The following is a 14,048-nucleotide window of genomic DNA, read 5'->3' as shown; positions in this document are numbered from 1 at the left end:
TCCACTGGTTAATTGTCTTCACTGTCGGGAAATGTCTCCTTAGTTCCAGGTTGCTTCTCTCCTTGATGAGTTTCCACCCATTGATTCTTGTCCTGCCTTCTGGTGCTTTGGAGAATAGGTGGACCCCTTCCTCTTTGGGGCAGCCCCGGAGATATTGGAAGACTTGCTATCAGGTCCCCCCTAGTCCTTCTCTTCATTAGGCTAAACGTGGCTAGTTCCCTTAGCAGCAGCTTATGGTGCACACAACGACTGCCGTATCTTGACAGTCACAGCACATCCCCCCTGTTCCCTTGCATTTCGGGAGGTGTCCTGTGGACATGAAAAAATACACAATTTTTGCTAAGTGCAGAGGAAGCTATAAAGCGGATTAAATAACCCTCTGTGACAGCCCTTCAAATATTGGAAGGCTGCTATCGTGTCCTTCTCTTCATCAGACTAGACATCCCCAGTTCCTGCAACCGTTCTTCATATGTTTTAGCCTCCAGTCCCCTAATCCTCTTCGTTGCTCTTCTCTGCACTCTTTCCAGAGTCTCAGCATCTTTTTTACATCGTGGCGACCAAAACTGGATGCCATATTCCAAGTGTGGCCTTACCAAGGCCTTGTAAAGTGGTATTAAGGCTTCAGGTGTTCACAAGAGACCATAACTCCCAAAGGCACCTGATCCTCCTTGTAATTCTTTGCTTGTCATTCCCTTGCAAAGAGGGCCCGTGTTTTCCAAAGGTAGAAACGGCTTCCTCCCTCGGACAGAACAGGCACGCTATAATCTTGAAATCACGTTGGGCTGGCGTTCAGCATTTCTATATACGAACGTGTTTCCTTAAATGTTTTATTCATCATTCGAAAAGGAAAAAAGAAATAATAATAATAATACAAATCCTTAACAGATGCTTCTCTTTTTGTATCTGTGTGGGAGGGGCAGGGCAGGAGAGATGGGAAGAAAAGCGATATAAGACTTTTAGGAGCCATTATTTGAATTTTTAAAAAGTGATTATTAGCATGCAGGATGTCTGGTTCTTATCAGCATGATTGTTAGGGAAATACAGATTAAGCGGCCAGGCCCACCACTTTGGTTATAATCTTCCTTCCTCCATCTCTCTCTCTCTCCTTTCCTCCCTCTCTCCTTCCCTTCCCTTCCCTTCCTGCCTGTCTGCCTCTCTTTATCCTCCCTCCGGCCCTCCCTCCCTCCTTCCCTCCCTTCCTGTCTGCCTGCCTTCCCTCCCTCTTTTTCCTCCCTCCCTCCCTCTTTTTCCTTCCTCATTTTCCTTCCTTCCTTCCCCTCCCCTCCCTCTTTTTCCTTCCTTCCTTCCCTCCTCCCTCCCTCTTTTTCCTTCCTTCCTTCCTTCCTCCTTCTCTTTCCTTCCTTCCTCCCTCCCTCTCTTTCCTTCCTCCCTCCTCCCTCCCTCTTTTTCTTTCCTTCCTCCCTCCCTCCCTCTCTTTCCTTCCTTCCTTCCTCCCTCCTCCCTCCCTCTTTTTCTTTCCTTCCTCCCTCCCTCCCTCCCTCCCTCTTTTTCATTCCTTCCTTCCTTCCTTCCTTCCTTCCTTCCTTCCTTCCTTCCTTCCTTCCTTCCCTCCCTCCCTCCCTCCCTCCCTCCCTCCCTCCTTTTCTTTCCTTCCTCCATTCCCTTCCCTTCCCTCCCTCTTTTTCCTTCCTCCCTTCCTCCCTTCCCTTCCCTCCCTCCCTCCTTCCTTTTCCTCCCTCTCTCCCTCTCTTTTTCCTCCCTTCCTCCCTCCCTCCCTCTTTTTCCTTCCTTCTCTAACACCTTCTCTAAAATTGTATTGAATAAAACAACCGAGCCATAATTTTCAAACAATCAAAGGTATAGAAATCTGCAGCAACATAACAACACTTATACTCAGATTAAAGTTAATCAAAAACTTGATGGGTTTCTTGGGGGGCCAACAGAAGTCCAGTAAAATTGTTCTTCCTTTGCTGTACACTCAATCTTGGTTATTTAAGGCCAGTCGGAAACTTGCATTTCTGCCTCGCCTTGACGTTCCCATTCAAATGCTGGTGCCCAGCCTCCTTCGGCCTCCTGTTCATTTTGCCTGCTTTCAATTACGATTTATGACAGCTTAAAATTGTAGAAAGGGGATAGATTAATGGAGAGGATTATTGTCGAAATTTAAAAAAAGGCAGGGTATTGTAGGAGACCAAGTTCCTGACTTCATGTTTCTGCTGTTGCTTTTTTTTTCCTGCCCCCCCTCCTCTTTTCTTAGATTTTTTTTTTTTTTTTAGGAAGTTTGCAGCTTCTAAATGCCCTTTTTGTGCTCCTAATATTTGTGTCCCGGCCAATGCCAAGGTTTCTCTCCTCCTCCGAAACTTTGCTCCACCTCTCTATAAAACCACTTTTAAAAGGGCATTGGGGTTGGTGCACCTCCTTCCTTCCTTCATTTGAAAAATGTAGACAGCCGAATTGTTTTTTTTTTTTTAAAAAATTAGAAATTCAGGGTGGGTTTTCCAGATTGGTCCCATTGAAGTCCCTGTGGCTTGCAAAAACCCCATCATGAAATCTACTTAAAGTCGGCCGTCTTTTTCTCAAGTATCATAAATAGGTAAGTTCTCCTCATCCACTTCTTAGCACCCTTCTTGCTCCTTCTCGATATATTTACTCTGCCTGATTCAAACTTTGTTGGCATTCATAAGTCCAGTCTGTGTCTCTTCGTTCTGGAATGCGGTACTTTTGGAACGGGTTTTTCTAGAAAAATCTGATCCAGCGGAGACATCTTCCGAATCCTGCCGGGCCGGCTAGGAAGTGGTGCTGGAACTTTGGAAAAAAACTCACACTTGAAAGCAGATGCGACAGCGTTTGATGTTATAAATACTTGAAAGCTTGTCTTGCGGTTGTTAGAGAGGTTAGCCTTCGTTTCTTGGGGCGTGTTTGGTTCCGCCGTTCGAGAACCCCATTGGGCTAAGAGAAGAAGGAAAGAGAGAGAGAATATGTTCGGGATTTAGCAGTTGAACGTTATACGAGTAAAGTCCTCGACTTGCAACCATTCGTTTAGCGAGCGTTCCAAGTTACAACAGCACTGAAAAAAAGGGGACTTCAAGCTGTTTTTCACACTTAACGTGGTCATGTGATCAAAATTCGGACGCTTGGCAGCTGACTCGTATTTATGACGGTTGGGGTGTCCTGGAGTCACTCGATCCCCTTTCATTGCGTCTTTCCGATAAGCAAAGTGAACGGAGAAGCCAGATTCATTTAAATAACTGTGTTACTAACTTAACGGCAGTGTTTCGCTTAACGAAGGTGGCAGGAAAGGTCGTAACATGTAGCCAAACTCACTCAGCAGCAGGGATTTCGGGCACAGTTGTGGTTTGTAAGTGAAGGATTACCTGCAAGTGGTTTTAGCTTGTTCTTCTTTCCTTGTGTTGCATCTGGGAACTACGGTACCTCATCTCTGCATCAGTGGTTTTCTGCAGGTAGTCCTGGATTTATGATGATAATTGAGGCCAGATTTTCCATTGTTAAGCCCTCTTCCTCCTCCCAATACCTACACCCTCCTAGTACTGATGATGTTACCTAGTTGGGTCATGAAAGGTCTGCATGAAAACAACCAAGCTCAGAGAGCACCAGGGACCCCATAGTCCTCCTCCTCCTCCCAATACCCACACCTTTCTAGCACTGATGGTATTACCTAGCTGGGTAATGAAACGTCTGCAAGAAAACAACCAAGCTCAGAGAGCACCAATGACCCCTAAGATATGCACCCCATTTCTCCCTTCCAAAGGAATGCAGAAAAGACATAAAATCGGGATCGGGACTCCTTACGCACGGTCACTCATGCCCTCGTCACCTCCCGCCTGGACTATTGTAACGCTCTCTACATGGGGCTCCCCTTGAGGAGCACCCGGAGGCTCCAACTGGCGCAGAGTGCGGCCGCACGGGTGGTAATGGGAGCGACATGGCGCTCCCATGTAACATCTCTCCTGCGCGAGCTGCACTGGCTCCCGGTGGTCTTCCGGGTGCGCTTCAAGGTTTTGGTTACCACCTTTAAAGCGCTTCATGGCTCAGGACCTGGGTACTTGCGGGACCGCCTACTACCACCAATAGCCTCACACCGGCCAGTACGCTCCCATAGAGAGGGGCTCCTCCGGGTGCCGTCGGCCAAACAATGCCGACTGGCGGCCCCCAGGGGGAGGGCCTTCTCTGTGGGGGCACCTACTATCTGGAACGAGCTCCCCCCGGAGATACGGAGGATCCCGGATCTGCGCACTTTCCGCCGCGCGCTTAAGACCTTTTTATTCCACCAGGCGGGCCTGGCCTAACTTTCTCCTTCTTTTTAAACAATTTTAATATTTTAATACCCTTAATCCTCAAAGTTTAAATTTGTTTTAAATTGATTGGGGTTTTAATCTGTCTGGGCCAAACTATTTAATTCTATTTTATTTCTGCTTTTTAAATTTTGTATGTATGTATTTTATTGTTGGCTGTTCACCGCCCTGAGTCCTTCGGGAGTAGGGCGGTATACAAATCAAATTAAAGTAAAGTAAAGTAAAAGTAAAATCAATTGAGAAGCCAGCAACCCCGGCTACAGAAAGACTTCTTAAAAATCTGATTATTTATTTTTTTTGGCGTGTGCAAACTCCGATGAGCGTGGGTCACAAAGCAGTCAGAGGTGTCGATTTGTTAATGTCAGAGATACGCGATGCCTTCAAGAGACGAGATCTCCGTTTCAGACCGTGTTATGATTTGGCCTTGATGAATTAAATTCATGCCACAATCAATTGGAAATCGGAGCTCTGAAGTTACTCTGGGATTCAGCCTGTCAAATAACGTTTTGCCTGGTGATGCACTTATCTTAGGGACATTGTTTTGCCGAAAATCTTGCTTTACTCGGAACGTTTTGAATGATGTAATTAGCCTGCTCAACAACAAGTTATTAAAAACGTAATCAGTAAACAGGATGTGCTTTTTATTTTACTAGCTTCCTTTATCTCTGGCAGATAATAGCTCCGTAATTATTTTCCTCAGATGTTATTTTGAGGAGAGGGGGAAAAAAAATCCTTTGTATTGCCCGTCTTTCATATTGCTAAAATTATAGGCTGAGGTAGAAATACCACAGATACTATTTACTGATTTAGCATAAAAGTATAGCCTGCCCACTTTAAACAAACTCTGGGAGGATCTCACGTAGAGGAAAAACTAAATATTGCTTTTTAAAAAATAAAAGGCACAGCCTAACAGCAAATTAAAGCAGTGTCACAATACAGTCCTCGATTTATGACCATAATTGAGACTGACATTTCGGTGGCTGAGCGAGACAGTTGTTAAGTGAGTTTTGCCCCATTTTACAACCTTTCTTGCCGCAGTTGTTAACTGAACCCCTGCCATTGTTAAGTTAATAACGCGGTTGTTAAGTGAATCTGGCTTCCCCATTGATTTGGCTTGTCGGAAGGTCGCAAAAAGGGGATCGCATGACTCCTGGACACTGCGACCGTCATAAATACGAGTCAGTTGAAATTTTGATATTGTGACCATGGGGGATGCTGCGACATTCATAAGGGTGAAAAAAAACAGTCACGAGTCACTTTTCTCAGTGCTGTCGTAAGTTTGAATGGCCACTAAACGAACGGTTGTATGTCGAGAATTACCTGTAGCTGTAATCGTCCGCTTAGTAATCGTCCACTTAACAACAGCTTCAGTGCTGCATCCCAACATGCAAATCACAATGATAGAACCTGCAAATACACCTGTGATTTAGGGCCAGGCCCACCTGTGACACTGTTTCTCCTTATAAATTTTAATCCCATTTAGAGTTTTCTTCCCTGACCTGTCACTGCAGCCACGGTGGTGTGAAACACAAAAAACGGCGTATCCAGGGGAGGGATTCATCCGGTTCGGGCAAACCGGATGCTAATTTTACATCTGGTTCACCGAACCGGTAGTTACAAGGACTGGCTGGCCCCGCCCACCCTGCCCCTCCCAGGAGTTTCCACGCGGCCCATTTTGGATGCCCAGGTAGTGCAGTGCCTGCGCGGACGCTCTTTGAGGGCAAAAAACGGGCCTCCGTTGGCGTTCACAATCTTTGACGCTTCCTGGCGAGAAGGCCGGATGAACGAATTCCCTTCTGGAGCCTAATCCGTTGGACGAGATTATTCCTTTCTTCCCGATGTGATTATTTAAGGGGGAAAAAAACCCCCTGATTTCTAACAGAACCGCGATGACATCTCTGTTATTGTGAGTTGCCTCGATAAGGCAACACCTTGGGATCCGTAGTTGAAGAACCCCTTCGGCAGATTCATCGAGGAGCAATGAGCTCTCCTCCTGGGCGACATCTTTCTGCAAGGAACTTCGCAGCGTACCATCTGTTCCCACCAACCATTTTTGAACCATCTGTTCCCAAAAAAAAGCCTTTTCGGTTTAAATGGCACCTACGCAAAGGCTCGCGGTCTCTCAGTTTCCTGGAGTTCTTCTCCGTGCACTGAATTCCTCACTTCTCGAATCAGGAAGGTACCAAAAGTCTTTCGTCAAAGACATTTCGCTTCTCATCTGAGAAGCTTCTTCAGTTCCGTGCATTGACGCGAGTCTCCCACATGCGCCCCACCCCCTGCGCATCCGCTGGACCAGTGGGACGCATGCGCGGTGGAGCTAAGCTGGGCAACGGCTTGCGTGCCCGCAGAGAGGGCTCTGTCAGCTGTGGCGCACATGCCATAGGTTCGCCATCGCAGCCCTAGGCTACCCTAACATTTATTTATTTATTAGTTCGATTTATATGCCGCCCTTCTCCGGAGATTCAGGGCGGCTTACAATGCATTAGGCAATAGCCTTCATACTTTTGTATATACCTGTTTAGTAGGGCTTTCGGGGGCCCCCAAGCGGTGTTCTTTTTTATACAAAGTCAGCTTATTGCCCCCCACAATCCGGGTCTTCATTTTACCTACCTCGGAAGGATGGAAGGCTGAGTCAACCTTGAGCCTGGAGAGATTTGAACTCACAGTAATTGCAGGCAGCTATCTATAAATAGATAGATAGATAGATAGATAGATAGATAGATAGATAGATAGATAGGGATATAGATAAATAGATAAAGATAGATAGATAGATGAAAGATAGCTAGATGGATGGATTAGATAGATAGATAGATAGATAGATAGATAGATAGATAGATAGATAGATAGATAGATAGATAGATAGATAGATAGATGGATGTAGGTAGGTAGATAGATAGATAGATAGATAGATAGATAGATAGATAGATAGATAGATAGATAGATAGAGGTAGATAGATAGATAGAGAGAGAGATAGATAGGATGGATGGATGGACGGATGGACAGACGGACGGACAGATAGATAGATAGATGGATAGAGATAGATAGATAGATAGATAGATAGATAGATAGATTATCTCCTATCTATCTATCTATCTATCTATCTATCTATCTATCTATCTATCTATCTATCTATCTATCTATCTCTATCCATCTATCTATCTATCTGTCCGTCCGTCTGTATGTATATATAATTTATTTATTGGTTTGATTTATATGCCGCCCTTCTCCGGAGACTCAGGGCGGCTTACAGTGCGTTAAGCAATAGCCTTCATACTTTTGTATATTTTATACAAAGTCAGCTTATTGCCCCCACAATCCGGGTCCTCATTTTACCTACCTCGAAAGGATGGAAGGCTGAGTCAACCTTGAGCCTGGCGAGATTTGAACTCGCAGTAATTGCAGGCAGCTGGTGGTATTTAACAGCACTTTAGTCTGCTGCGCCACCAAGGCTCCTTCTTCATTCCAGTTTTGTAATCCCCTCATAGTCTTCATGCTTTTGAGTGGGAATCTTCCTCAATTTACGTCTCCTAAAGACATCTTTCCCCCCACCCCCCTTCTCGGTTCCCTAAATAGTTCTTTGTTTGATCTCCTCTTCTCCTGAGGCCTCTGCCGAAAGCTCTCTGCGGCAAAACCAGAAAGCCAGCTGAGCATCTCAGAATTAGTTTAGAACTACAGCCGCGGCAGTGGAAAGTAATATCACCGTCGGCAGAAGCCACTCGGCAACGGATTATCCATGCAAGGAAGCAGAGGCCTATCCATCAAAAAGACAACGGCAATCAATCAAGGGCCCGTCGGAATATAAAATCCCCGCGCTTATCACCCCAAACTATACAGTGACCTGCTTCAGCAGCCACCTCCGCGGTGGATTCTGGCGGCACAATTCCAACAGGGAAATTACCCCTTGCGTTCTTCTTCTGCAGATTTCATCTCCAGCGTAACAGTAAAAACTTTGGAGGCTGTACGTTATTGCTTTATTCCACTGCATTAAAAAGAAGCGGAAGCCACGACATTTCTGCTTTTTTCTCCTTTTATTTTTTCCTCTTCTCTCTTTTTTTTCCTCCCCTTCCCCTTTTTCTTTGTATTTTTCATTTGGACAGACTAATAAAAAAAAAAAAAATTTGGAAGGAAGATTTCATCGCCGGCAAAACGAGAGCTAGCGCGGGACTTCTATACCAAGAATTGAAAATATTTGCAGCTCAAGGGTTGAAATGTGGAGTCCTTGCTGCTCTCTAAGCTTGATTGCTTTCTTGCAGAAGTTTCATGACCCAACTAGGGAACATCGTCAGTGCTAGAAGGGAGTGGGGTTTGCAGAGAGTGGAGGAAGAGGAGGAGGAGGAGGAGGAGGAGGAAGAGGAGGAGGAGGAGGAGGAGGAGGAGGAGGAGGAGGAGGAGGAGGAGGAAAGGAGGAGGAGGACTGTGGAACCCTCGGTGGTCTCTGAGCTTGGTGATTTTCTTGCAGGCGTTTCAGGACCCCACTAGGTAATATCATCAGTGCTAAAAGGCAGCGTGGTCTGCAGAGAGGAGGAGGATTGTGTGGTCCTTGGTGTTCTGACATTGGTTGGTTTATTTGCAGATATTTCATTACCCAACTAGGTAACATCATTAGTGCTGGGTGGGGTGTTGCAGAGAGGAGGAGGAGGGGGGGAAGAAGGAGGAGGGGGACAACTGTGGACTCCTTGATGCTCTCTGAGCTTGTTGGTTTTCTTGCAGACATTTCTTGCAGACCAACTAGGTAACATCATCAGTGCTGGAAGGGAGTGAAGTATGCAAAACGGAGGGGAGGAGGAGGAGGAATTTGAGCCCTTGGTGCTCAGCTTGGTGGTTTTCTTGGAGACGTTTCATTACCAAACTGGGTAACATCATCAGTGCTGGAAGAGAGTGGGGAATAGGGAATAGGTTTACATTCAAGTGGCTTGCCCTGTCAGTCTTGGTGGTTCTTTGTTGTTGGGTTGTTGGCTTGTCTGGCAGTTCCTTGTTTGGGGCTATTGTTTTCTCTTGATTGTTGGTCTGAGTTTAATCTTGGTGTTAATCTCTGCTCATCTGCGTGTTGATTGGTGAGAGGGAGAGGTTTCCATCTTTTGGTTCCCTTTTTTGGCTTGTTAATTGTCTCTTTTGCACAGTATGTAGATGTGCTTTATCCCTATGTGCCTGTTGATGGCTGATTTGTCAGAGCACCACCTGGCTTCTAGGAATTCTTCCAGCATTTTTGGACTTGGCTTGGTCACAGTCCAGTGGTGAAATTCAAATTTTTTTACTACCGGTTCTGTCGGCGTGGCTTGGTGGGCGTGGCAGGGGAAGGATACTGCAAAATCCCCATTCCCACCCCACTCCTGGGGGAAGGATATTGCAAAATCTCCATTCCCACCCCACTCCTGGGGGAAGGATATTGCAAAATCTCCATTCCCACCCCACTCCTGGGGGAAGGATACTGCAAAATCCCCATTCCCACCCCACTCCTGGGGCAAGGGTATTGCAAAATCTCCATTCCCTCCCCACTCCTGGGGGAAGGTTATTGCAAAATCTCCATTCCCATCCCACTCCTGGGGGAAGGATACTGCAAAATCCCCATTCCCACCCCACTCCTGGGGGAAGGATATTGCAAAATCTCCATTCCCATTCCCCCACTCCTTGGGGAAGGATACTGCAAAATCCCCACTCCCACCCCACTCCTGATGGAAGGATACTGCAAAATCCCCATTCCCACCCCACTCCTGGGGGAAGGATATTGCAAAATCTCCATTCCCATCCCACTCCTGGGGGAAGGATATTGCAAAATCTCCATTCCCATCCCACTCCTGACGGAAGGATACTGCAAAATCCCCATTCCCACCCCACTCCTGGGGGAAGGATATTGCAAAATCTCCATTCCCATCCCCCACTCCTGGGGGAAGGATATTGCAAAATCTCCATTCCCATCCCACTCCTGACGGAAGGATACTGCAAAATCTCCATTCCCACCCCCCACTCCTGGGGAAAGGATACTGCAAAATCTCCATTCCACCCCACTCCTGGGGAAAGGATACTGCACAATCTCCATTCCACCCCACTCCTGGGGAAAGGATACTGCACAATCTCCATTCCCTCCCCACTCTGGGGCCAGCCAGAGGTGGTATTTGCCGGTTCTCCGAACTACTCAAAATTTCCGCTACCGGTTCTCCAGAACTTGTCAGAACCTGCTGGATTTCACCCCTGTCGCAGTCCCCCAGTTGAAACTATGGTTAAGTCTGTCCGGATGTTGTGAATGTATAGACTTTTCACCAGGGTTTCTGACTGCCAGTGGGATGTCCATGGATGCAGCCTGCCAAGTCTCCAGGACCGCAGGACATTACTCAGAGCCTCACGAAGGATCTGCAGAGGTTTCTAACCCAAAAAGTCACAGGGCAATCCTTGTTTACGTGTAGGTTCCTTCCTCCTCGCTGCTAGGAGAAGGCAAAACAAGAGGGGATTTGGCAAGGAACAAGGCGAGGGAAAGTTCAGTGTTAGACACGGTTCATTACACAAGCTTTGTCCGGGTTACAAGCAAAGGATCAGAAGCCAGGAAAGCAATTTTTGAACAGGGAGAGAGAAGGCTAAAAGCTTGCACACTGATGTTGCTTTAGCACTGATTAGTGGCAAGCTGACCTCTAACACGGCGCTACTGAGAGCACGGCCCTGCCCCAGAGATCCATCCATTCTCTTCAATCTGCCTTCCATGTCAAGGATTGTCTGCAACATTGTGTGTTTGTAGCTCAAGGATCTCCTTCAAACATTGTGTGTTTGTAGCTGTGGTTTCGGGGCTCGTGTTTCTGAGAAGGAGCGGGAGGGGTTTCCAAGTATCTGATGTCGTGGAGATAGTGATGGGTTTCAAAATTTTTGACTAGCGGTTCTGTGGGTGTGGCTTGGCTTGGTGGGTGTGGCAGGAGAAGGATACTGTAAAATCTCCATTCCCTCCCCAATCCGGGGGAAGGTTTCTGCAAAGTCCCCATTTCCTCCCGATCAGCTGGGACTCGGGAGGCAGAGAATAGATGGGGATGGGGCCAGTCAGAATTTTTATTATCGGTTTTTCGAACTACTCAAAATTTCCGCTACCAGTTCGCCAGAACTGGTCAGAACCTGCTGAAACCCATCTCTGCATGGAGATCTCCGATCAAGACTTCCTGATCCGGAATACATCTCTAATATCAGATCTAGCTGATAAAGAACCCAATTCTAGCAGTCACAAATGGGTCTATGATACAATTTGCCGTTGCCAACTCATCACAGCCAACTCGCCGCTTGCTGCAGGACAAGTTACACTAATATCAAATAAATGGTGGACTAGGATCATTAAAGAAAGGATGGAAAAAGCGGGACACAGTTAAATGGGATCAAGAAAAAATTATTTATTTTTTATTTATGTTAAATAATTCAATTGAGTTGTTAAATTGTCCCACGGCGAGTTGGCCGTGACGAATTGTCCCGTTCTGGTCACAACAAACCATTTATCTATGCCATATCTCAAAAGCCTCCAAACTTGATAACTTTAAGACTTGTGGACTTCATCTCCCAGAATTCTCCAGGGCAGGAAGCCAGGGAAAGAAGGAGCAGTAGGTTTGATAGTTAGGAAGAAGACTAAGGCAACTTTGAGACCTGTGGACTTCAACTCCCAGAATTCCTCAGCCAATTCTATTCTGATTCGGCTACCCAGCCTAATCAGAATAGAGTTGGCTGGGGAATTCTGGGACTTGAAGTCCATAGATCTTAAAGTTGCCAAGGTCAGGAATACTTGCCCTAAAGTATCAGGGAGGATTTTTTCTGGCTGAAACATTAGAGAGGCCCAGCTAAAGATTGTGCCCCATAGGAAGTGACTTGGGTTGTCCCGTTTCAGGTTTCAAACTCATACACCCACAGTTACTAGGTGATAGTAGTCATCCACTCAAGCCTTCATAGAGGAGGAAAAGACGATAAACAAAACAAGAATCTCTTTGAAAAAAAACTTGCCTGTTTAGTTCTGCTTTCGACAGGAATACGCAGAAAAGCAGTCAAAACTCAGTCCAAAGTTCCGCGACCCAAGCCAGGTTCATCAGCCAATCCAGAGGTCAGAATTTCATATATTTTTTTAAAATTGTTTTTTGTTTTCATGAATGGATAAATAGGAAACAGGCACCAGATCAGACCGTTGTTTCCAATATAAAAACATTGATATCAGCCTCTGATGTCAGGCTGCAGCCAGCTATCTCTCTCTCTTCAGTTAAGACAGTTTCTCTCTTGCTTGGCAAGGAGCCTCATTGAATATCTCTGTTCTGCTCTCCGCTCTGCTTGCTGAATTTTCGGTCTTGGGGGGGGGGGGGGGAGGCAACGCCTCATCAACCGATTGCTCTGTTGTTGCCTGCGTTTGATCGACTTCAAAGTTTGCTGGCTTGGCTAAGGCTGACATTCCACAGGTTCAGCTGGGGCACATCTTCAGAATCTGTGACTTGGGCCATGACGTGGACTAGCAAATGGGATGTGTTAGCGGTGAGTGACTACAGTCAGTCCTCAACCTGGGACCACCACTAAGCTCAACATTTCCGTTGCCCAGCAAGCTACTTGTTAGGTGAATTCCCAGAATTCCCTGCTGGCTGGAGATTTGTGGGAATTTTTTTTTCTTTTTTTCTTTTAATTTGATTTATATGCCGCCCTTCTCCGGAGACTCAGGGCGGCTTACAATGCGTTAAGCAATAGCCTTCATCCTTTTTGTATATTTATACAAAGTCAGCTTATTGCCCCCACAATCTGGGTCCTCATTTCACCTACCTTAGAAAGGATGGAAGGCTGAGTCGACTGTGAGCCTGGGGAGATTCGAACCAGCAGTAATTGCAGGCAGCTGATGTTAATAATAGGGTGCTTAGACCACTGTACTATCAAGGCTCTTGAGGCCCGGGGTGCCCTCTCTGAGTCTGCTGACCAACCTCCTCATCCGCAGGGGTCCTCGCATGACCTCCACCAAAGAGGAGCGCTGGTCCCAAGGCGTCCGATGCCTCTAGCTTGGCTGGGCGCCTGATCTAAGGGTAACTTTGGACTTTAAGAAGAGATTGGAGAACCTCTCTTCTGAAATGGTATAAGGTTCTCTGCTTGAGCAGGGGGTTGGACTAGGAGACCTCTAAGGTCCCTTCCGACTCTGTTATTCTGCTATTTAGCTTATATAACTGACTATCTTTATAAAGGGGGCAGGATGTTTTGTCCTCTCCAGGTAAACTTTCCTTTGTACTTACCTTTGATGAGTTAAACTACAAAAGATTGTAACTTTTGAGTTCCAGGTTCCCTCTTTGTAGGACCAAATGCTTTTTTTTTTTTTAATTTGATTTATATGCCGCCCTTCTCCGGAGACTCAGGGCGGCTTACAATGCGTTAAGCAATAGCCTTCATCCTTTTGTATATTTATACAAAGTCAGCTTATTGCCCCCACAAACTGGGTCCTCATTTTACCTACCTTAGAAAGGATGGAAGGCTGAGTCAACCTTGAGCCTTGGAGAGATTCGAACCAGCAGTAATTGCAGGCAGCTGTGTTAATAACAGGGTGCTTAGACCACTGTACTATCAAGGCTCTTGAAGTCTTGAAGTCCATGTCTCTTAGAGTTGCACCAGACCATCACAAACTAAGCGGAAGAATGGCAACGGAAGGTCAAAAACGATGGGTTTAAATGAAGCCAGGAAGGCTGAGGGGAGACGTACAAGAAAAGCGGACAGATCATCCGTTCAGGTAGTCCTCGACTTACAGCCATTCGTTTAGTGACCGTTCAAAGTTACAACAGCACTGAAAAAAAGTGACTTAC

General features: G+C 46.2%; 1 protein-coding gene across 1 annotated transcript in view; it reads left to right on the top strand.

Moving 5' to 3' along the window:
- ATRN (attractin) overlaps window positions 1-14,048 on the top strand; it is a 211,724-nt gene that overhangs the window by 122,923 nt on the left and 74,753 nt on the right. The window lies entirely within an intron of this gene.

The sequence above is a fragment of the Pantherophis guttatus genome, chromosome 8, assembly GCF_059756535.1.
Source record: "Pantherophis guttatus breed Tessera chromosome 8, ASM5975653v1, whole genome shotgun sequence".
Classification (NCBI taxonomy): Eukaryota; Metazoa; Chordata; class Lepidosauria; order Squamata; family Colubridae; genus Pantherophis; species Pantherophis guttatus.
Note: the sequence above shows the minus strand (reverse complement) of the source record. Positions and strands in the feature narration are given on the sequence as shown.